At 38.5% G+C, this 19,140-nt stretch overlaps 1 long non-coding RNA gene across 1 annotated transcript in view; it reads left to right on the top strand.

The window, feature by feature from the left end:
• Positions 1-19,140, top strand: part of LOC127435232 (uncharacterized) — a 46,552-nt gene that overhangs the window by 6,151 nt on the left and 21,261 nt on the right. The window contains exon 2 of the long non-coding RNA XR_007896158.1: positions 4,202-4,534. This is a non-coding gene — a long non-coding RNA (uncharacterized LOC127435232). The remainder of the gene's footprint in view (positions 1-4,201; positions 4,535-19,140) is intronic.

Below are 19,140 nucleotides of genomic sequence, written 5' to 3'. Positions count from 1 at the left end.
TTTCATTTGGGTGTGAAAGCTTAAGTTTTGGGTGGCATTTGCACACCCTGGCACACCCGTGGCTACGCCACTGACGTGCAACAATGAACAAGGACGAAATATAGAAAAACTGTGAAAGGGTTTTAGAAAGTAACTAAGTGCATGTTTTTTTAGTGTGTTTTTGGGGGGGGGATTTTTCCCCTTTTTCACCCAATTTGGATTGCCCAATTCCCAGTGCGCTTTTAAGTCTTCGTGGTCGTGTAGTGATTCGCCTCAATCCGGGTGGCGGAGGATGAATCCCAGTTGCCTCCGCGTCTGAGACCATCAACCTGCGCATCTTATCATGTGACTTGTTGAGCGCATTGCCACGGAGACTCACGCCATCCACCGCAGCATCCGCGCTCAACTCACCACGCGGCCCACCGAGAACAAACCACATTATGGTGACCACGAGGAGGTTACCCCATGTGACTCTACCCTCCCTAGCAACCGAGCCAATTTGGTTGCTTAGGAGACCTGGCTGGAGTCACTCAGCACGCCCTGGGATTCAAACTAGCGAGCTAGTGAACTCCAGAGGTGGTAGCCAGCGTCTTTTACGACTGAGCTATCCAGGCCCCGCATGGAAGTGCATGTTGAGCACATTGCGTTGTGTGAGCTGGAATGTGCATTTATTGATCAAGGCAAAGTGATTAAATACTTTTTCAGTTTTTTTCTGCAGCAAACAAGCATCCTGCCATGAGAATAATTGGCAGTGAGCTGTCCTGCTCCACTTCAGTTTAATTTTCTCTTGTGTCCAGTGACCATCAGAGTATTTAAAGAGATGAATCGATGCATCATGAAACCACAACTGAAATGTCCTTTGATCACTTACGGCGACAACACACAGTCTCCATTCAGAAGTATTCAGACACACACTCGTCTTGGCGAGAGAAATAGAGCAACAATGAGGAAAAGTAAGACATGACTTTGAAGCGTCTGCCCATCCGTATCTGTTTCACAGGCTCAACGTTCGGCCACTGGCCAGAGAGCGAGCAGCAAGGCGCCGGAGGACTCATGGGTAATGGGCTGCCGCAAGATGAATATGATTGAGAAGTCGAATGCGATTCAGTCGGGCTGTATAGAACGCAACAGTCAGGCTCCAGAAGTAAAAATCGCTTTAATTTTCTCCAAAGAGAAATTGATTTTTAATGACAACATATGAACCTGTCAGCACAGACCTACTATGTTCTCTGAGGTTGTTAAGTGATGTGTCATTATTAAATTGTGTTTTTATTGCCAAATTCCTCGTGAGGAAATACTCTACCCTTAATCCCAAAGTGAGATCAGAGAAGTCACTGTTACCATCGAACCTAAATAGCGGCAAAAGAGCTCAGTAGTGACAGCCCGTTCCCATGAAGCACTGCGAATAACGTAAACGTGTCATTTTCCTAAACATTCTATGTATCTGAATATTTTGCAATAAACTTATATATCGTTTTTATACACATAATGAATTAAGTCAATAGTTTTATATTGTACAACTGTATTTTTTATTTGATTACATCATTCGAGGAATTAACAGTTTGTACACAATCTTGCATTTCCAAATGCTTTATTGCTTCTAATCAAAGTTTGTAGTGATTCATTCTGAGCTTGTTGAATTGGTTCATGGTTTAGAACTAGAGGTCGACCAATATTGGATTTTGCTGATACCGCTAACTAAGGTGGCGGAAAAAGATGATAACCGATTAATCGGCTGATAGTTCTTAAAATCGATTTATTGAATGTCAAAAACATTTCTTAGCCTTTTCCTACTGTCATGGGCACTGGCAAAATGAATGAAATCCCAGATGCAGTTTATTGTGCAACCAAAATAGCAATAATAATCAGAAAAACAATGAGGATTTGGTGCATAACATGGGACTTTTAACTATAAACATGCCCGAAATACACCAGGGATTCTTATTTTGAAATTTCTGCACTAAGAAGAGACAAATTATTTAAATATGCACTACAATCATCTACAACATATTACAATATAAACACTGTAACATAAACAGTGGCGTATAATAAATATAAGCAGTAATTTATCAACCCTAACAGAAGATTTATAACATTGGAAGGGTTATATATCACTTTTAAGCTCAGATGGGCCAGCTGGCGGGCCCGCAAGAAAAAACAATACTTGTCAAAATATTAATAACGTCTCTCTTGACGAATACAAATTAGGTATCGTTTGAAAGTACTTTCCAATCTGGTCATTATGACTAAAACTGAACAAGTGCTTTGAAATTTGCAGATAAATCAGAAGTGTTCCGTTTTGATAATTACAAAAAAAAAAAAAAATGGCACTACACATATTATTGCAATCTGTAAAAACATCAGTCTCATCAAATATCCATGTGTCATATGTTGTTGGAAAGCTCTCAAAGAGTAAAATACAATCAGCCTATTTGTTTTACTCACAGACAAAAATATATAAAGCTAAGTATATGTCTTTGAAATGTTTCATGTGAACAGGTGTTACTTATATGCAGCGTTTTCACTTATAACTTCACAAAAAATAAATAAAACATAAAAATATCACATACCATTACTTAGAGGAGGTTAGTATCTTTCAAACGAGCCCAGACACAAGGTAATCAGACGCATAGATCATTAGATAATCCACATGAAGCACAATGTTACATATGGCCACCAGGAGATGGCGCCAAATACATGACACAGACTCAATGATGACTCAAATGACACAGAATGAAACTCATTCTGTGAAATCTCATTACTAAAATCATGTCTGCATGCTATACAAACCTTTAGTCATTGTTGTGTTTGCATGTGTAATTAGTTCTTATGTACAATTATTATGTTTTATTTGTTTGGAGAGGCTTTTGGACACATGCAGATGTTTTTGTACACTAGGACAAATTATTTTTGTAATGTTGCAACTTTTGATTGCTTTGTCGTATCAACGCAACATTTTTCTCAGTCACAATTGACATGATTGTGAACAAAACAAAAGCACATTTCCATACTCACATTTTTATTTTCATACTCTGGTATTTAATTTAGAACATTTAATTATCTAATCAAAATAATAAATATGCATCAAAGTGAGGATAAAAATATGGAATGTGATGACACGTTTCTGCTTTATTTAGCAGCGTAAATCTATCAAACATTTGCAATTTTGTAATTATTTAGTGTAATCCAGCACTCTCTATTTTTTCTTCTTTCGGAAAGCTGTGAAAGTGTAATCGTTTACGCAGAGAGGGGTAAAAACTATCGTTGTCGATTTTTGCAGATAACCGATATTTGCAAAAGCAGCTCTACTCGACCTCTAATTAGAACACTGAGATGTGAAAAACTGGACACGGGAGACATTATAGTCCCACCTACACTTCAATATTATTTTCTTGAGTCCTCAGAACTTCCTGTTTCATCGAGCTTCTCAGAGATTGGCATTGAAAAAAGCATTTCTCGCCAAAATCCCCCTCGCTCTCTTAAATAAAGCCGGCATTATTACAGAACGGAGCTCTGGGTGGCGCGGGAACAGAATACACACGGTTTTGTATGTTCATTGAGCTCAAATTGACCCCTTTTCCTCTAAAGGCCCAACAGTCTTTCCACAAATGGATTTTTGATCCATTAAGAGAAAAAAAAAAGGTGGGAGAATGAAGGCCTCTTCTTTCAGGTTGACAGCAGGGGAATTCTGGGATGTGTTGCCAGGGGCGACCACAGGATGAACTTCAGGAACGTCTGAAGCTTTGGCCGAAAGCGCAGCTAAAATATATCAGCTCTTTGATTTCCACCGACAGGAGGGAGGAGAGCAAAACTGCAGCATATTTTTATGTTCCAGAGGTTGAAAGTGCACCATCAGCGTTTTCTCGGTTGCTTTAAAAAGATTTAAACCCAAAACGACAAAAAAACAAAAAAACAATAGTGAAATAAATATTCCTCACGTTTCACTGGTACATTTGGTCAATCTGATGTTTTAGCCGCTCACGACTGCCATGTAAATTTGTTTTCCGAAAGGGTTCAAGGTGTTTGATTCTGTCACTGTGTCATAGTGTCACATTTCTTTTAAACATAAATTCAAGTTTGAGGTAAAGTTATAATGTTGTTTATTTTAATGCACAGTGGTAAAAATGTCTACATGGTTCGCTCAAAAAAACTCTGCTGGAACAAATGTGTGGGAAAAAAAAGTTGACGCTTGTTTTTCTACCTTCATTTCTTTTCGCTGTAGAGTCGCTGTGCCAAACCCTGACGGAGGGCCGCTCTCCTGAGGGATGCTGGGAGTTTTCAGCGCAACCTGAGAGGGTGACAAGGCAACCACACGCTGGAGCCACACCGGGAATGTCATCGGCGGGAACCCGGAGTTTGACAAACAGCTTCCCTGTTTTCCAGAGCTCAACCTGTTTAAGAGCTGAGAGCAACACACGAGCTCCGGGCGTCTGAATAGAGACTTCAGTTTGACTCCATCACAAGCGTCTACCACACACACACTGCAACACGTCACCTTTCCCTCGACTCGGACCTGCGACGGGCTCACGGGAAACTTCAGATCTAAATCACACAGGTAAAGGTCATTCTGCAGAACACTGATACTTATACAGAAGAGTGTGTTGGATTTCTAAAATGATTCTTTATCTGAGGGTCAGATTGCTTCATACAAACACTGGTGGCCAGTGTTACACCATGGGCCTGTATGAAGCCAGTTGAACAAACTCAGGGTTACAGGATTGGTTTCGAGTTGACAAAAGCTAACCAATCCAATCAGGCTTAACTGATACCAAGGCTTTGATCCTGAGTTTAAGAATAGTTCACGAGCACATGCACATGCACAAGGGACCTTTGTATAAGAAGAAATTAAAGACTTGTAAATGGAGGTCGACCGATAGTGGATTTTGCTGTTACCAATAACTAAGGTGGTGGGAAAGGCCAATAACTGATTAATCGGCCGATAGTTTTTCAAATTGATTTATAGAACGTACATTTTATTTTTCTTATACTTTCTTTATTATGGTGGGAAAAGAAGAGTCCAAAATGAATAAAATCCCAGATGCAGTTTTTTGTTCAACCAAAATCCTAATAATATGAACTAGAAAATCTTTAGATTTGGTACATAACGCAGGACTTTTAAGTATAAACAAGCCCGAAACACACTGGGGACTCTTATTCTGACATGACTAAATGATGAAAAAACTATCGGCAACTATCGATAGTTTTTTGCTGATAACCGATAGTTCCAAAAAGCAACTATCGGCACCGATTAATCAGTAAAACCGATATATCGGTCTGCCTCTACTTGTAAAGACAGCAAGAAGATTAATCAATTGATTAATCAGTTAATCTGTAAAACCGATATATCGGTAAAACCGATATATCGGTCTACCTCTAATTTGGAATACTGTATGCAATTATTGGTATGCAATAATAAGACGAATTAGTTCTTTTTCTTAAGGATTAATTTCAATATAAGCGGTATACAAAATACAAGTGAAATACTGTATGTTCATCTGTAGTCCATGAAACAAAGGGGTTTGGGTGGCATGAATTGATCATTCTTTGCAAGAATTATATTAATCAATCTTACTAGACGTTTTATACTAGATATCCTAATATTATATTATGTTTATATTTTTATAGATATTTTATATGTTATGGCTAGAGTAGCTAAATGATAAACGGTTATAGTGTATTTAACCGTAATATGGTATTTGGTAATTTTTTTGCCGAAATTTTCCTCATTTAATAAAAATGGTTTCCTTTATCTGAGCAGTACAAGACTTGGTGACTTTTCCTCCATTTGCCTTCTGAACATGCAAAATAAAAAATAAATAAATTGGGCTTGATTTGAAAAGTCTAAGTGGTCATAAAAAAGTGACACCTTTGGTTTTTGCGGTCAGAATTGACCGACCATTGAAAATGAATGGGAAAGACAAAAAAAACAACAACAACAACAAAAAAAAAAACAGAGCAATTTTTTTATCTGTCAAATACATCAATAAATCCATCACAATGAAGAAAGAAAATAGACAGAAATTACAGGGTGAGACTCTAAAACATCCTCAGTGCAAAACATACACATACACACACATACGCAAAAACTGACACTTCAAAATAAATTTTAAAATGCTAAACTTTGGCAAATAATAGTTTGATAATGTCCAAATATATATCCAACTGCAAATATTGTGATAAAATATAAAACGAGGTTACAACACACCATCAGACTACAAAATCTACTGGCTGTTACTGTCATGACATGGTTTTTAAGTCACGTTATTGATATTTTGTTCACAAGATGGCAGCAATCTGCCTCCACTTTATGTCACATTCTCATATTTTCTTCATGTTAAAACTTATAGAAGTGTAGGTTCTGAATTTGTCATTTTCTTTCTTCAAATATTTGCTTATTTGTATATGCAAATTAATAGGACAATTTAGCATGAATAGCATAAAGCCTAAAAAGAAATGCATCATTTTATTGTTCTTACTTCAGGGAAGAAGAAATGGTTTCATTATTATCATCATCATCATCATCATAAAAAATAAATAAAAAAAAGCGTTACACGTCTGACCCTTCTGGTCAGTTTTAGGGGAATGCAAGATGTCAAGTGTAAACATGGTTTTAGGCCTGAAGGAAAGATTTCGAAAATGATAAATCTCTCATTACCTGAATTACATAACCAGTTCAGGAAAGTTACTCAGTAGTTACACTGATCTGTTTTAAAGAAAGTCCCCCGGACCCCTCCATCAATGACAGGGGCCGTTTAGACATTCTGCACTGTGGTTCACACTGGTGTCCCAGAGAAGTGGTGTCGAGGACCTCAGTGTTCAGTTTTGACAGAGATGACAGCACTTCGCTCAAAGGGGAGCTGGTTTTGGGAGCGGATGCAAACACAGGCAGTTTTCTCATTCAAACACACGGCTGTCGGAAGCTCTTGTGGTTGAAATGAATAACCTATTTGGCTTCCTCTGTGTACGGCTGAATTTCAGTGCACTTTAGCGTAATTTTACGCCCTCCTGTTGGACAGTGGCACAGACGTGGGCGGTGAAATACAAACTGAATGAACTGAGATAATTAATAACGCACCGGTTCGCCTTTTGACAGCAGGGGGGACAGACGACAAACAATGCGAGTGTTGTGATGACATGAAAACGCCATCAGAGTGTAGCAGCAGGTGTGCATAACTGATGAGCTGCACTTTCCCATGATGCACTGCTCAACAGGTGGAAAACATGGTTGGATTAAATTCTTGGAAGAGCATTGAAAGACGCAACATGAACGTAATGCCCTCTTACATCATGATGTCAGCATATATATTCTGTGCAGTAATAATATAAAATACTGCTTTAAATTGATTATTGATGTCTTCAGATATTGTTAAGGAGAGGTGTGCAGTGATTGGGTAATTTTCATCTGGCGAACAATAATATCAGCACACAAATCCCATAGACTTACATGGAAGGATGGACCTGAACCATTTCTAGACATCAGAATGTCAGAGAAACTTGAGGGTGGACTCATTTTGAACCAGTAAAGGCCCAGATATCCTTCATACAAAATCGAAGAAAGAACGGGTATGATGTCATTTAGAAAGACGGTGTTTTTGCGTTCGTTTCGGTGGTTCGGAACAGCTGGCCTGGGCGAACTTTTAGAAAAACTTCTAGCCGGCTCCTAAACACCTTCTTGCTGTCATTGGTCCACGTCATCGGTAGGTGTGACCTGGAGCTCCACCTACTACATTGTTTACATTTTTCAGTCAGTATTCAATGTGAACACATCGGCGTGCAAAACCATGTCATGTGATTTTTATTTATTTATTTAATTAGTCTACAAAAGGAATCAAATCTACTTAAATTCTCTCAAGTGTTCAATCACTCATGTGCCATCTGCAGGCAGTAAGATATGCCTCTATCATCATTCTATTATCTGTATTTTGCCCATTATTACTCATTTATACACCCATCTTTGCAGTAGTATCAGTGTCATCATAAATTACAATAACAGAGTGTAACCGGTGCATATTATAGCCGCGAATAGCGTGTTAGCACATTAGCGTCATGAATTCAGAATGTAAACAAGATAAATTAAACATTTTCTACTGCATATATATTACTTTAAATCATCATCGAGTGATTAAAACAACTTCTTTTACTGACCTCATGTAAATTCTACTCATAGAATGAGACAAAGTAATTTTAATGTCATATTAGTTATGGTTTTACTGAGCGTCCTCATATTTAAATGTACCTCTAAACGCCTCCCACAGCGGTGTGACTGGTGTGTGAATGTTCGCAAATAGCATACCGTTACTCGGCTGTTTAGAACTTCTTTTTACCCCTGAACGAAGAACGAAGAAGAACTTCTGCAGAAGTATATCGGGGCCTTAAGCAATGGGCCAGAACACCATAGCAACTTCACAGCAATGCTTTAAAAAACACCGTTCCTCACCATTTTCTGTTTGATTTTATTAGTGTTCCCAAAAGTCTGCCAGAGAATATCTTTAATTTATGAGAGCAAACATACACAAAACACTTGATCAAAACTCTCCTCTCTGTGTGTGTGTGTGTCTGTGTGTGTGTGTGTGTGTGTGTGTGTGTGTGTGTGTTTAAATCAATCAGAGATCAGAGGACAGGAAAAGGAGCAGCACTGAGGCCACGCCTGTGTGTCTCACACACACACACACACACACACACACACACACACACACACACACACACAAAGACACAAACACATACACCCTCACACACACAAAAAAGACACACACACAGAAACACAGAAACACACACACATACACACACACACATACACAGAAACACACAAACAAACACACACACAAACACACAGAAACACACACACACACAAACACACACACACACAGAAACACATACACACAAACACACACACAGAAGTACACAGAAACACACACACACACACAGAAGCACGCACACAGAAACACACACACACACACATAGAAACACACACACACACACACACACACACATACACACACAAACACACAGACACACCCACACACACACACAGAAACACACACACACACACATAGAAACACACAGAAACACACACACACACACCCACACACACACACAGACACACCCACACACACACACAGAAACACACACACACACACACATTCAGAGCATTCAGACCAGAAAGGGTGGCACAACACAAACATTAGAGAAGTTATACATATTTTTCACAGGTGAATTGTTCTGACATAATGTATTTGAATATTTGACAAATTAAATAGACATCGATCGATCTACAATAATTATATATATATATATATATATAAGACGGACTCGAATCGCTCTGAGTCCATCTGAGGAATCGTTCCAAACTGCGGCCGGATTGTTTACAGTAAAGTTTTTACAGCTTCAGTTTCTTCTGCACACATAACACATAAATGCACGCATGTGCGAGAATGTATTTCACATGGAAACTGTTATCTTCAATGTATACAGTGTTCCAGTGCTGTTATGGAAAAGTAATTGCAGTAATTTTCTGGGGAATGACATGCTTCATGAGGTCAGGGGCTTTCCCCTCCGAAACGCCAATGGAAACACTTGAGAATACACACTCACCTTTCCACTGACAGCAACTGCTACAGCGGTTCATATACCACAAAGTCGCTCTTAATAAAATTAATGCACTTACCGAAATGTATTTAAACGCATTAACTGATGTGCTTGCCCATAATTCTTTAAGCAGTTTCAGGAATATTCCAGGTTAAATACAACTTTAAGGGAAAGTTCAAACAAAAATGAAAATTCTGTTATTGTTTATTCACCCTCATGTTGTGCTAAACCATATGACTTTCTTTCCAGTATAAAACACAATAGGAGAGATTAAGCAGAATGTTAGTCTCAGTCACCATTGACTTTCATTGCATAACTGTCCCATACATTTAAAGTGAATGGTGACTGAGATGGACATTTTGCCTTATTCTATATTTAGCACTATAACACATCATTGCTCAGGAGTTCCACATCCAATATCAACAAAATCAGTGACATCTTTGAGTTAAAATGAGGCTGTGATGTTTGGCTGTCTGCTAGCAATGTCTCCTCAAACATTTTCAGTTTTCAAAGCCCTATTTTGGAAGGGGAATTTTAGAGCTCGTTACTCACTAACAGACATTATTCACATGGAATATGAACTCCTGCAGAGTGAGTATTTGCTGTCCGGACTCGGTTATGTTAGTATAACCTAACTGACCTCTGACCTCAAATAGACTAAAAATAAAGCTTCTTTAGAGGCCAAGCTGTGTAGCAAACCATGGAGAATAGTGATAGAACAGTGCTTAATTCCGGTTCTCATGCCTTTCCTTCAAAATTCTGTCTCAGAGTTCAGAATGGCCAAAAATTATTTGTTTGCATGTTCCTAAGTTAATTTTGTTGTTTCCTAGCAGCCATGTTACCATTAGCCTCAGTCACCGTTCACTTCATTTTTTCAGTACAATAAAATTGAATGGTGACTGAGGCTAAGCCCAAACCCTAACTTCTTTGACACTGACCCATCCAACTCTATTCTTAAATTCCACTGTTTTTTAAATCTTACATGTCAAACTCTTTATTTGCATATCTACAGTGGCAATAGAAAGTATGTGAACCCTTTGTAATTAGCTGGTTTTCTGCATTAATTGGTAATAAAATGTGATCTCATCTTCATCAAAGTCACAAGTATAGACAAACACAATGTGCTTAAGATAACAACACACAAACAGTTATAATCTTTCATGTCTTTATTGAACACATCCCAGGAAAAAGTATGTGAACCCCTAGGCTAATGATGTCAACAAAAGCTAACAAGAGTCAGGAGTTGGCAAACCTGGCATCCAATTAATGAAACGAGATTGTAGGTGTGGGTTAGAGCTACTTTGACTTATAAAAAGCACTCAAAAATTGTGAGTTTGCTATTCACAAGAAGCATCTGCTGGACCATGCCTCGCAAAAAAAAATTTCAGAAGACCTGCGATCAAGAATTGTTGCTTTGTATAAAGTTGGAAAGGGTTACAAAGTCCACTGTTAGACAAACTGTCTATAAATGGAGATGATTTAGTACTATAGGTACTCTCACTAGAAGTGGCCGTCCAGCCAAGATGACTCAAAGGGCACACCGCAGAATGCTCAATGAGGTAAAAAAGAGCCGTAGAGTGACAGATAAAGACTTGAAGGAATCATTGAAACTGGTTAACATCTCTGTTCATGAGTCTACTATATGGGAAACATTAAACAGGTATGGTGTTCATGGCAGGACATCATGAAGGAAGCCGCTGCTTTCCAACAAAAACATTGCTGCACAACTGAAGTTTGCCAAGACCACTTTGACACTCCACAACGCTACTGGGAAATGTTTTGTGGACTGATGAAACTAAGGTTGAATTGTTTGGGAAGAACATGCAGCACTATGTGTGGCATAAAAAGGGCACCACATACCAACGTGAAAACATCATCCCAACGGTGAAGTACGGTGGAGGGAGCATCATGATTTGGGGCTGCTTTGCCTCTTTGGGGCCTGGACCGCTTGCCATCATCGAGGGATCACAAGATATCCTACAGGATAATATCAGGGTGTCTGTGTGCCAGCTGAAGCTCAGTAGAAGTTGGGTGATGCAGCAGGACAATGACCCTAAACATCAAAGTAAACCCACTACAGAATGGCTTCAAAAAAGGAAAATCCATCTTTTGGAGTGTCCCAGTCAGAGCCCAGACCTTAACCCAATAGAGATGCTGTGGAATGACATCAAGAGAGACACCAGACATCCTAAGAATATGTCTGAGCTGAAGCAGTTCTGTAAGGAAGAATGGTCCAAAATTCCTTCTGAACGTTGTGCAGGTCTAATCCGCAGATACCGGAAACACTTGGTTGAGGTTGTTGATGCCAAAGGAGGATCGACCAGTTATTAAATCCAAGGGTTCACTTACTTTTTCCGCAGCACTGTGAATGTTTAATGGGATGTGTTCAATAAAGACATGAAAGATTATAATTGTTTGTGTGTTGTTAAAGCACATTGTGTTTGTCTATACTTGTGACTTTGATGAAGACGAGATCACAATTTATGAGCAATTCATGCAGAAAACCAGCTAATTCCAAAGGGTTCACATAAATGTTCTTGCTACTGTATACATTAAGGACCCTTGAGGGATCTGGACTCGAGTAATAAAATTGGTTTAATGAGTGACACTCATATTGTGGTCAGTTTAAATATGATTAGCTGTAGTTCAACCACATTCAGTTCACTTGGCTGTGAGGTACGAGTCTCTCGAATTCTCTGTCTGAATGGCCAAGGTGAGAGGAAAGCCTTACGGTGATGTCATAGCAAACTATAAATAACCTCCCCTTGATTAATGAGCTTCAAATGGGTCTTTCCCCTCCGTGAACACAGCGAGGGTCCATACAAACACGCTGGTGGTTGGTCAATCCGTAACGCCGCCTTCAGCTTCAGAGCTTTAGGAAGCAACATGATTAAAAACCACCTGAGACCCCATCTGTCCTCCAGCAGCCCATCATATGCCTATACTTATGAGAACCAACAATATGGCCTGTCCATTAAAGGGAATGCTTTACCACTTCACACGGCCGTCTCACGCCTGCAAACGCACAGGTGGCACGGTGGAATCTTAAAATTCTGTCACCATTTAGGCTACACACTTTTGTTATTTCAGACCCGTCTTTCCTCCATGGAACACAAAAGGAGATGTTAGGTAGAATGTTAGACTCTGTCACCATTTACTTTATATGCATCTTTATATGCAACATAACGGGTGAGTAAATGATAACAGAATTTCCATTTGTTGCCATGAACTAGATGGTGTTTTGTCTGGTGATGCTCTGTTGTTTAGAGGACATCATGGGTCAATACGTTACCAGAGATTGTGCATGTCTGCTCAAATGAGCAGGCAGACCACACCCCTTTCTGTTGATTGACATTTGTAGTCTTCTATTATTATGAAAAACTCTTTAATCTGGCTTTAAGTCCTCCACTAGGTGTCATTTGGAAATTCAGCCTATTATTATTCAAAACAACTTTTGGAAAGAGTATGTTTTTATGTTTTTAGTATTATATAATTTTTTTATAATTTTTTTATTTTATTATTATTATGATGATGAAATGTTTTAAATAATAAATGCATTTTTCATGGATTATTCCCAAATTAATGGGTACGTTTTAATTATTGATTTATTTAAATTATTTATTATTATTTCAAAATACATTGTTGCATTTAATTATTGGTTTAATTTATTATATATTGATTTCTTTATTTCATTTTGAGTACTTCGGTCTTTCCCTTTAAAGGGCAATATTTGCCCCCTGGATTTGATTATATGGGGCATTTTTCCATTCATGAGGGCAATTTTTGTAACCATATTAAAATATAGTGTGTGGCATACTTTAATATTGAAAAATTCATCCATTCATTAACAAAAAAATTTCATCTGAATAATCAGGTCTCATATTTTATTTGACAAATTACATGAAATATACATAATAAAAGCATACAAATATTCACATAAAATATAGGTATACATACATGTTTAATATGTACAACTACATCTAGATCAGACTCTGCATCAGCTCCTTAAACCTCCAAGTATAGTCCGAAATTAACTTAAACTTAAAACTAAACTGACTGTATTTTATTAGCCATTACAGTAATTAGAATCACCTTTGAAAATAATATGCCAAAAAAAATACAAATAAAAAATGTCCAGACACATTGTAATGAAACTTTTGGGAGAAAATGTGCTTAATTATATTGAAAATAATGTCACAATATAAAAACAAATCTTTAATAGTTCTAAAAAAAAACTTAAAAAAATCAAAATTCTTATTTTCTCTTGATTTTGGGGTGAAATGTGACCTGTACATTCTTTCATGAGAATCACACACCTGCGTGTGTGTGTGTGTGTGTGTGTGCGTGTGTGTGTGCGCGTGTGTGTGCGTGTGTGTGTGAAAATAGATGTTTGAGGAGAAAGCTGGTAAGCCAAAAGACAAACCAAATATATATAAACTGAGCTGGTGCTGTAGCCAAAGAACGAAAGACACAGATGAACAGAAAGAGAAAAAGACAGACAGAGAGAGAGAGAGAGACAGGACCAGATTGGTGGGGGTGAAGGGTCAGACAGCAGTTTTATGGTCCATGCCTGACGCTTCACCAGACCAAACTATTCCAAACAGGTTAGAGGAAACTAACTGGCAGATGTCAGGAATGTTCCACACATGGAGATCTAAGCAATCGCTGCGGTTTCGTCCAGCAGTGTCAAATGCGGTCGAGGGCCACATTAAACTGAACGTCACGTTATGCCGGCCGATTTTATATTTGTTATATTTCGGTGTAGGGCTACGCAGAGTGCATGCAGAAAACATGATCATTTGGAGATAATAATGGACAAAATCAACTTTATGCTTTCTAAATATTGCATGTAAAACAAAAGAGAGGACGTAGAATTCACTAATTCGTTCACCTTTAAATCCCGTGGGTTGAATAGGACTCCTCTGTGCGCAGTATCTATGAATGTATTTGTCTTCTGTAGTTTACAACAGCTTGAAACTATTGGTTTGTTTGTCCTAGCTGGTTTTAAGTGGTTTAATAGGCCAATAGACCAGCCTTACCAGGTTGAGAGACTAAATAAGACCAGCAAACCTGCAGAAACATTTTTCAGTGTTCATTTGAACACAGATTTTTATTTTAGTCATTATTTTTGCCTTTTGACAAAAAAGTTTACTTAGTCAATATTTTGTCCTGTCATATTAATTTTGGTGAATTGAACTAAAAGTGCATAATATTAGTCAATGAAAATAACATAACTTGGAAAACAATAATGTGTAAAATGACAAAAAACATGTCAAACTGTAACAGACCAGACTTTAACCAAATATTCCAACATTTGAACATTTATTTATGTACCAAACAGACTAAAGATTTATCAACATAAACAACATGAGAAAACTACCCTGAAAAATATTGGGTACTTTTTAGAAGTGACTACACTATGTTGTGAATTCTTCATGTTTTTGAGACTTTTCTGTTTTCTGCACAGTTTGTAGGATATTTCGTTACGTGTATCGTGATTTTACACAAGTTACTCATTCTGACTTCTGCATAACTCAGTTTAAGTTCATTCGCATAAATATTATGTTTATGTTGAGGATATATCTTGATATCGTCATATCTATCTGTCTGTCTATGTCTGTCGTTCTGTCAATCTATCTGTCTGTCTGTCTGCCGTTCCATCTGTCTGTCATCATGTCTGTCCGTCTGTCTGTCTGTCTGTCATTCTGTCATTATATCTGTCCGTCTGTCCATCTGTCTGTCTGTCATTATATCTGTCTGTCTGACTATCTGTCTGTGTCTGTCATTCTGTCTGTCTGTCTGTCCGTCTGTCTGTCTGTGTCTGTCATTCTGTCAATCTATCTGTCTGCCGTTCCATCTGTCTATCATCATGTCTGTCTGTCTGTCATTGTATCTGTCTGTCTGACTATCTGTCTGTGTCTGTCATTCTGTCTGTCTGTCTGTCAGTGTCTGTCGTTCTGCCAATCTATCTGTCTGTCTGTCTGCCGTTCCATCTGTCTATCATCATGTCTGTCCGTCTGTCTGTCTATCTATCATTCTGTCATTATATCTGTCCATCTGTCTGTCTGCCATTATATCTGTCTGTCTGACTATCTGTCTGTGTCTGTCATTCTGTCTGTCTGTCTGTCGTTCTGTCAATCTATCTGTCTGCCGTTCCATCTGTCTATCATCATGTCTGTCTGTCTGTCATTGTATCTGTCTGTCTGACTATCTGTCTGTCTGTGTCTGTCATTCTGTCTGTCTGTCTGTCTGTCTGTCTGTCTGTGTCTGTCGTTCTGTCAATCTGTCTGTCTGTCTGTCTGCCGTTCCATTTGTCTATCATCATGTCTGTCCGTCTGTCTGTCTGTCGTTATATCTGTCTGTCATTCTGTCTGTCTGTCTGTCTGTCGTTCTGTCTGTCTGTCTGTCCATCCGTCCGTCCATGTCTGTCGTTCTGTCAATCTATCATCATGTCCGTCTGTCTGTCCGTCTGTCTGTCTGTCATTATATCTGTCTGTCTGACTGTCTGTCTGTGTCTGTAGTTCTCTCAATTTATCTATCTGTCTGTCTGCCGTTCCATCTGTCTATCATCATGTCTGTCCGTCTGTCTGTTTGTCGTCGTTATATCTGTCTGTCATTCTGTCTGTCTGTCTGTCTGTCGTTCTGTCTGTCCGTCCGTCTGTGTCTGTTGTTCTGTCAATCTATCATCATGTCCGTCTGTCTGTCTGTCATTATATCTGTCTGTCTGACTGTCTGTCTGTGTCTGTTGTTCTGTCAATCTATCTGTCTGTCTGCGTTCCATCTATCTATCATCATGTCTGTCTGTCTGTCCGTCTGTCTGTCTGTAGTTATATGTCTGTCTGACTGTCTGTCTATCTGTCATTATATCTGTCTGTCTGACTGTGTCTGTCGTTCTTTCTATCTGTCTGTCTGTCTGTTGTTATATCTGTTTGTCTGTCTCTCTGTTTGTGTCTGTCGTTCTGTCTGTTGTTATCTGTTTTTTGTCTGTCTGTTTGTGTTTATCTATCTGTCATTATATCTGTCTGTGTCTGTTGTTCTGTCTATCTGTCTGTCTGTCTGTCTATCTATCTATCTATCTATCTATCTATCTCTGTCTGTCTGTGTCTGTTGTTCTATCTGTCTTTCTGTTTGTCTGTCTGTTGGTCTGTCTGTCATTCTAACTACCTGTCTGTCTTTCTGTCTATCGTTCTCTCTGTCTGTCAGTCTGTTCCATCATTGTTAATATCTTTCAGTATAATTTTTTTTCTTGCCATGTTTCAGTATGACAGTATGTTCTAATTAAAATGGTTTGATTATCGTCACGATGCCCCTTTTTCGTCTAGTCTTTGTTATTATTGACAAAATTCAAAAACCATTCATCAACAAAGATTATCGTCAGTAATTTTGTTGAGGAGATTAACACTGGTCACAGTTCTGATCTGAGGGGTAAATGGGGTAACAGAGTTTAGGGTGAGTGGTAAAACAGCTCCATCAGGGACAAATTCCTCTATGTCTGTCCCAGATGAAAAGATGAACATGTGTCTGTAAACTGGTTTAGAGAACAGTCTGTGAAATCTCACCACACACTTACTAGATAACTACAGTGACAGACATGTGTCTCAGGCCAGAAAAATCAACTGCGTGTGTGTGTGTGTGTGTGTGTGTTGCCAGGCACATGACTGTAAACACATGGCCCCTGGTTGTCTAGGGATTAGGAAGTCATAAATTTTGTGATATTTTGCGTGATTATAAATAATAAATTAAAGTTAGTCATACTTTTGGATGCTAAAATACTTCTATTACAACTAAATGAGCAGACACAAGTATAAGTAAGCCATTTGTGACTCTGTGACGCTATCAAAACATTGCTCTGTTTTTTTGAGCATCTCAACCAGCCCGACATGAGTTTGGGTGGGATTATCTGTTTTTTGACCAATGAAAGACGGGGGGAGTGTTCAGAGAAATAGTTTGAAAACAGTCATTATTTTTGCAGTTCCAGTGGTGCAGAAACTTCTTCACCTTTGAACAGAATTGATACATTTTCTTCACAAGATACGAGTGGTGCTTCCTCATGCAAAATTTGCTGCCATGATGCCAAGGTTTGTGGTGTGTTTATTACTGGCCCAAGTTAAAAGAGTCCTGTCCTGCTTTCTAGATATGACTCGAGTCCTTCCTTCAATGTAAGTCTATGGGATTTCTTTTGACAGTACTTCAGTTTTAGATTCACACATACATGTACGATTGACTGACGGTTGCAGCTCTTGAGTGTTTGAGGCTGTTGAAATGAGCAGATTTAACAGCTCCCCTGATGTCTATGATTTCCTCTCTCTCTCGTAATGAGTTTTCCAGCAACACCTTTGATGCTGCTCATTTGTGCGTGTCACATTTTTTCTCTTCTCACTTTCCCTCAGTTGGTGTTCAGATCCGATTGGCTTCTGATGGGATGTTACTAAAGGGGTCAATCAAACAACCCATTCTTTTGCTGCTTTGCCTTTAAGAGTTCTATGTAAACATCCTTTTGACATGTGAAATTTTGTGGCGTTTAGTATTAACATTTTTATTATTATGTGCCAATCATCTGTATTAATGTGTCCCGCCCCTTCTCGAGCCCCATACTGCCCGAGTAAACACATCTGTTACAAATGAAATGTAAAACAGACCGACTGATGTCCTGTAACTGAATAACAAGTGTTGTACAGGGTTCCAGAACATTTGACCAAAGACACGCTGCAATAACAAGCCAGGATCCATTTTTAGCTGCAGAATCTTAAAGTAGGTCAGTTTTTACATTTGTCAGCGCTCCGTTGTTTCAAGAGATCCAGAATTCGTCAGAAGGTGTAGTTTAGTTCTTTAGGAATTTAAGGATAATTCAGATTCACAGGTCTCGGAAGTGTGGGCAGACAAATAAACGCCAACAATGAAAAACAACTTATTTTAAAAGCATACAGTTTGCTATAAATGTGGACTAGAAATCTAAATAGAAAATAGAATTTTGTACTCTTTGGTGGGTATAAAGAAACAAACAAAAATATAGATGCATGCAACAATAACAGGTTGAGTAGATTTCTCTGGTTAGCGATCCTCTGGTGATAATTTTAGGCTGGATTTTATATTTTATAGATACTTTTGAAGCAGTGAGTGTTTTAACGTTTACGGATTGGCTTCATTCACTTCCATTGTAAGTGTCTCACTGTATGCTCGATTTTTGCTTTTTTTAAAAGAAAAGGAGTCAAAATAGTGTTTTGTGGTAATCAACATTATGCCACAAATGCTGTCGATTGAGATTAACTTGTATTGAACCCGGAATATTCCTTTAAAGTACCGGCTCAAAGGGTAAAAGCAGATTTATCGTTACTTTATCACTTAAAGCTGAAGTATGTAATTTCTGCATCACAGAATGGAATTGCAAAAATAAACAATGTTTTCAGAACAGCTGTCTGAATACACCTCTCATCTGCTGTTGGTCAAACAAACAGATAGGCCCGCCCCCAACTCACGCCATTGGTTGAGTAACGTTGTTGGGGCGGGTCTAAACGGGTCACTCAGAACAAACACAGGAATTTTTATAGACACAGTGTTTACAGTTTTAAAGAAAAT

Source organism: Myxocyprinus asiaticus, chromosome 45 (genome assembly GCF_019703515.2).
Source record: "Myxocyprinus asiaticus isolate MX2 ecotype Aquarium Trade chromosome 45, UBuf_Myxa_2, whole genome shotgun sequence".
Taxonomy (NCBI): Eukaryota; Metazoa; Chordata; class Actinopteri; order Cypriniformes; family Catostomidae; genus Myxocyprinus; species Myxocyprinus asiaticus.
The sequence above is the reverse complement of the archived record's forward strand: the minus strand, read 5'-3'. Positions and strand labels throughout refer to the sequence as shown.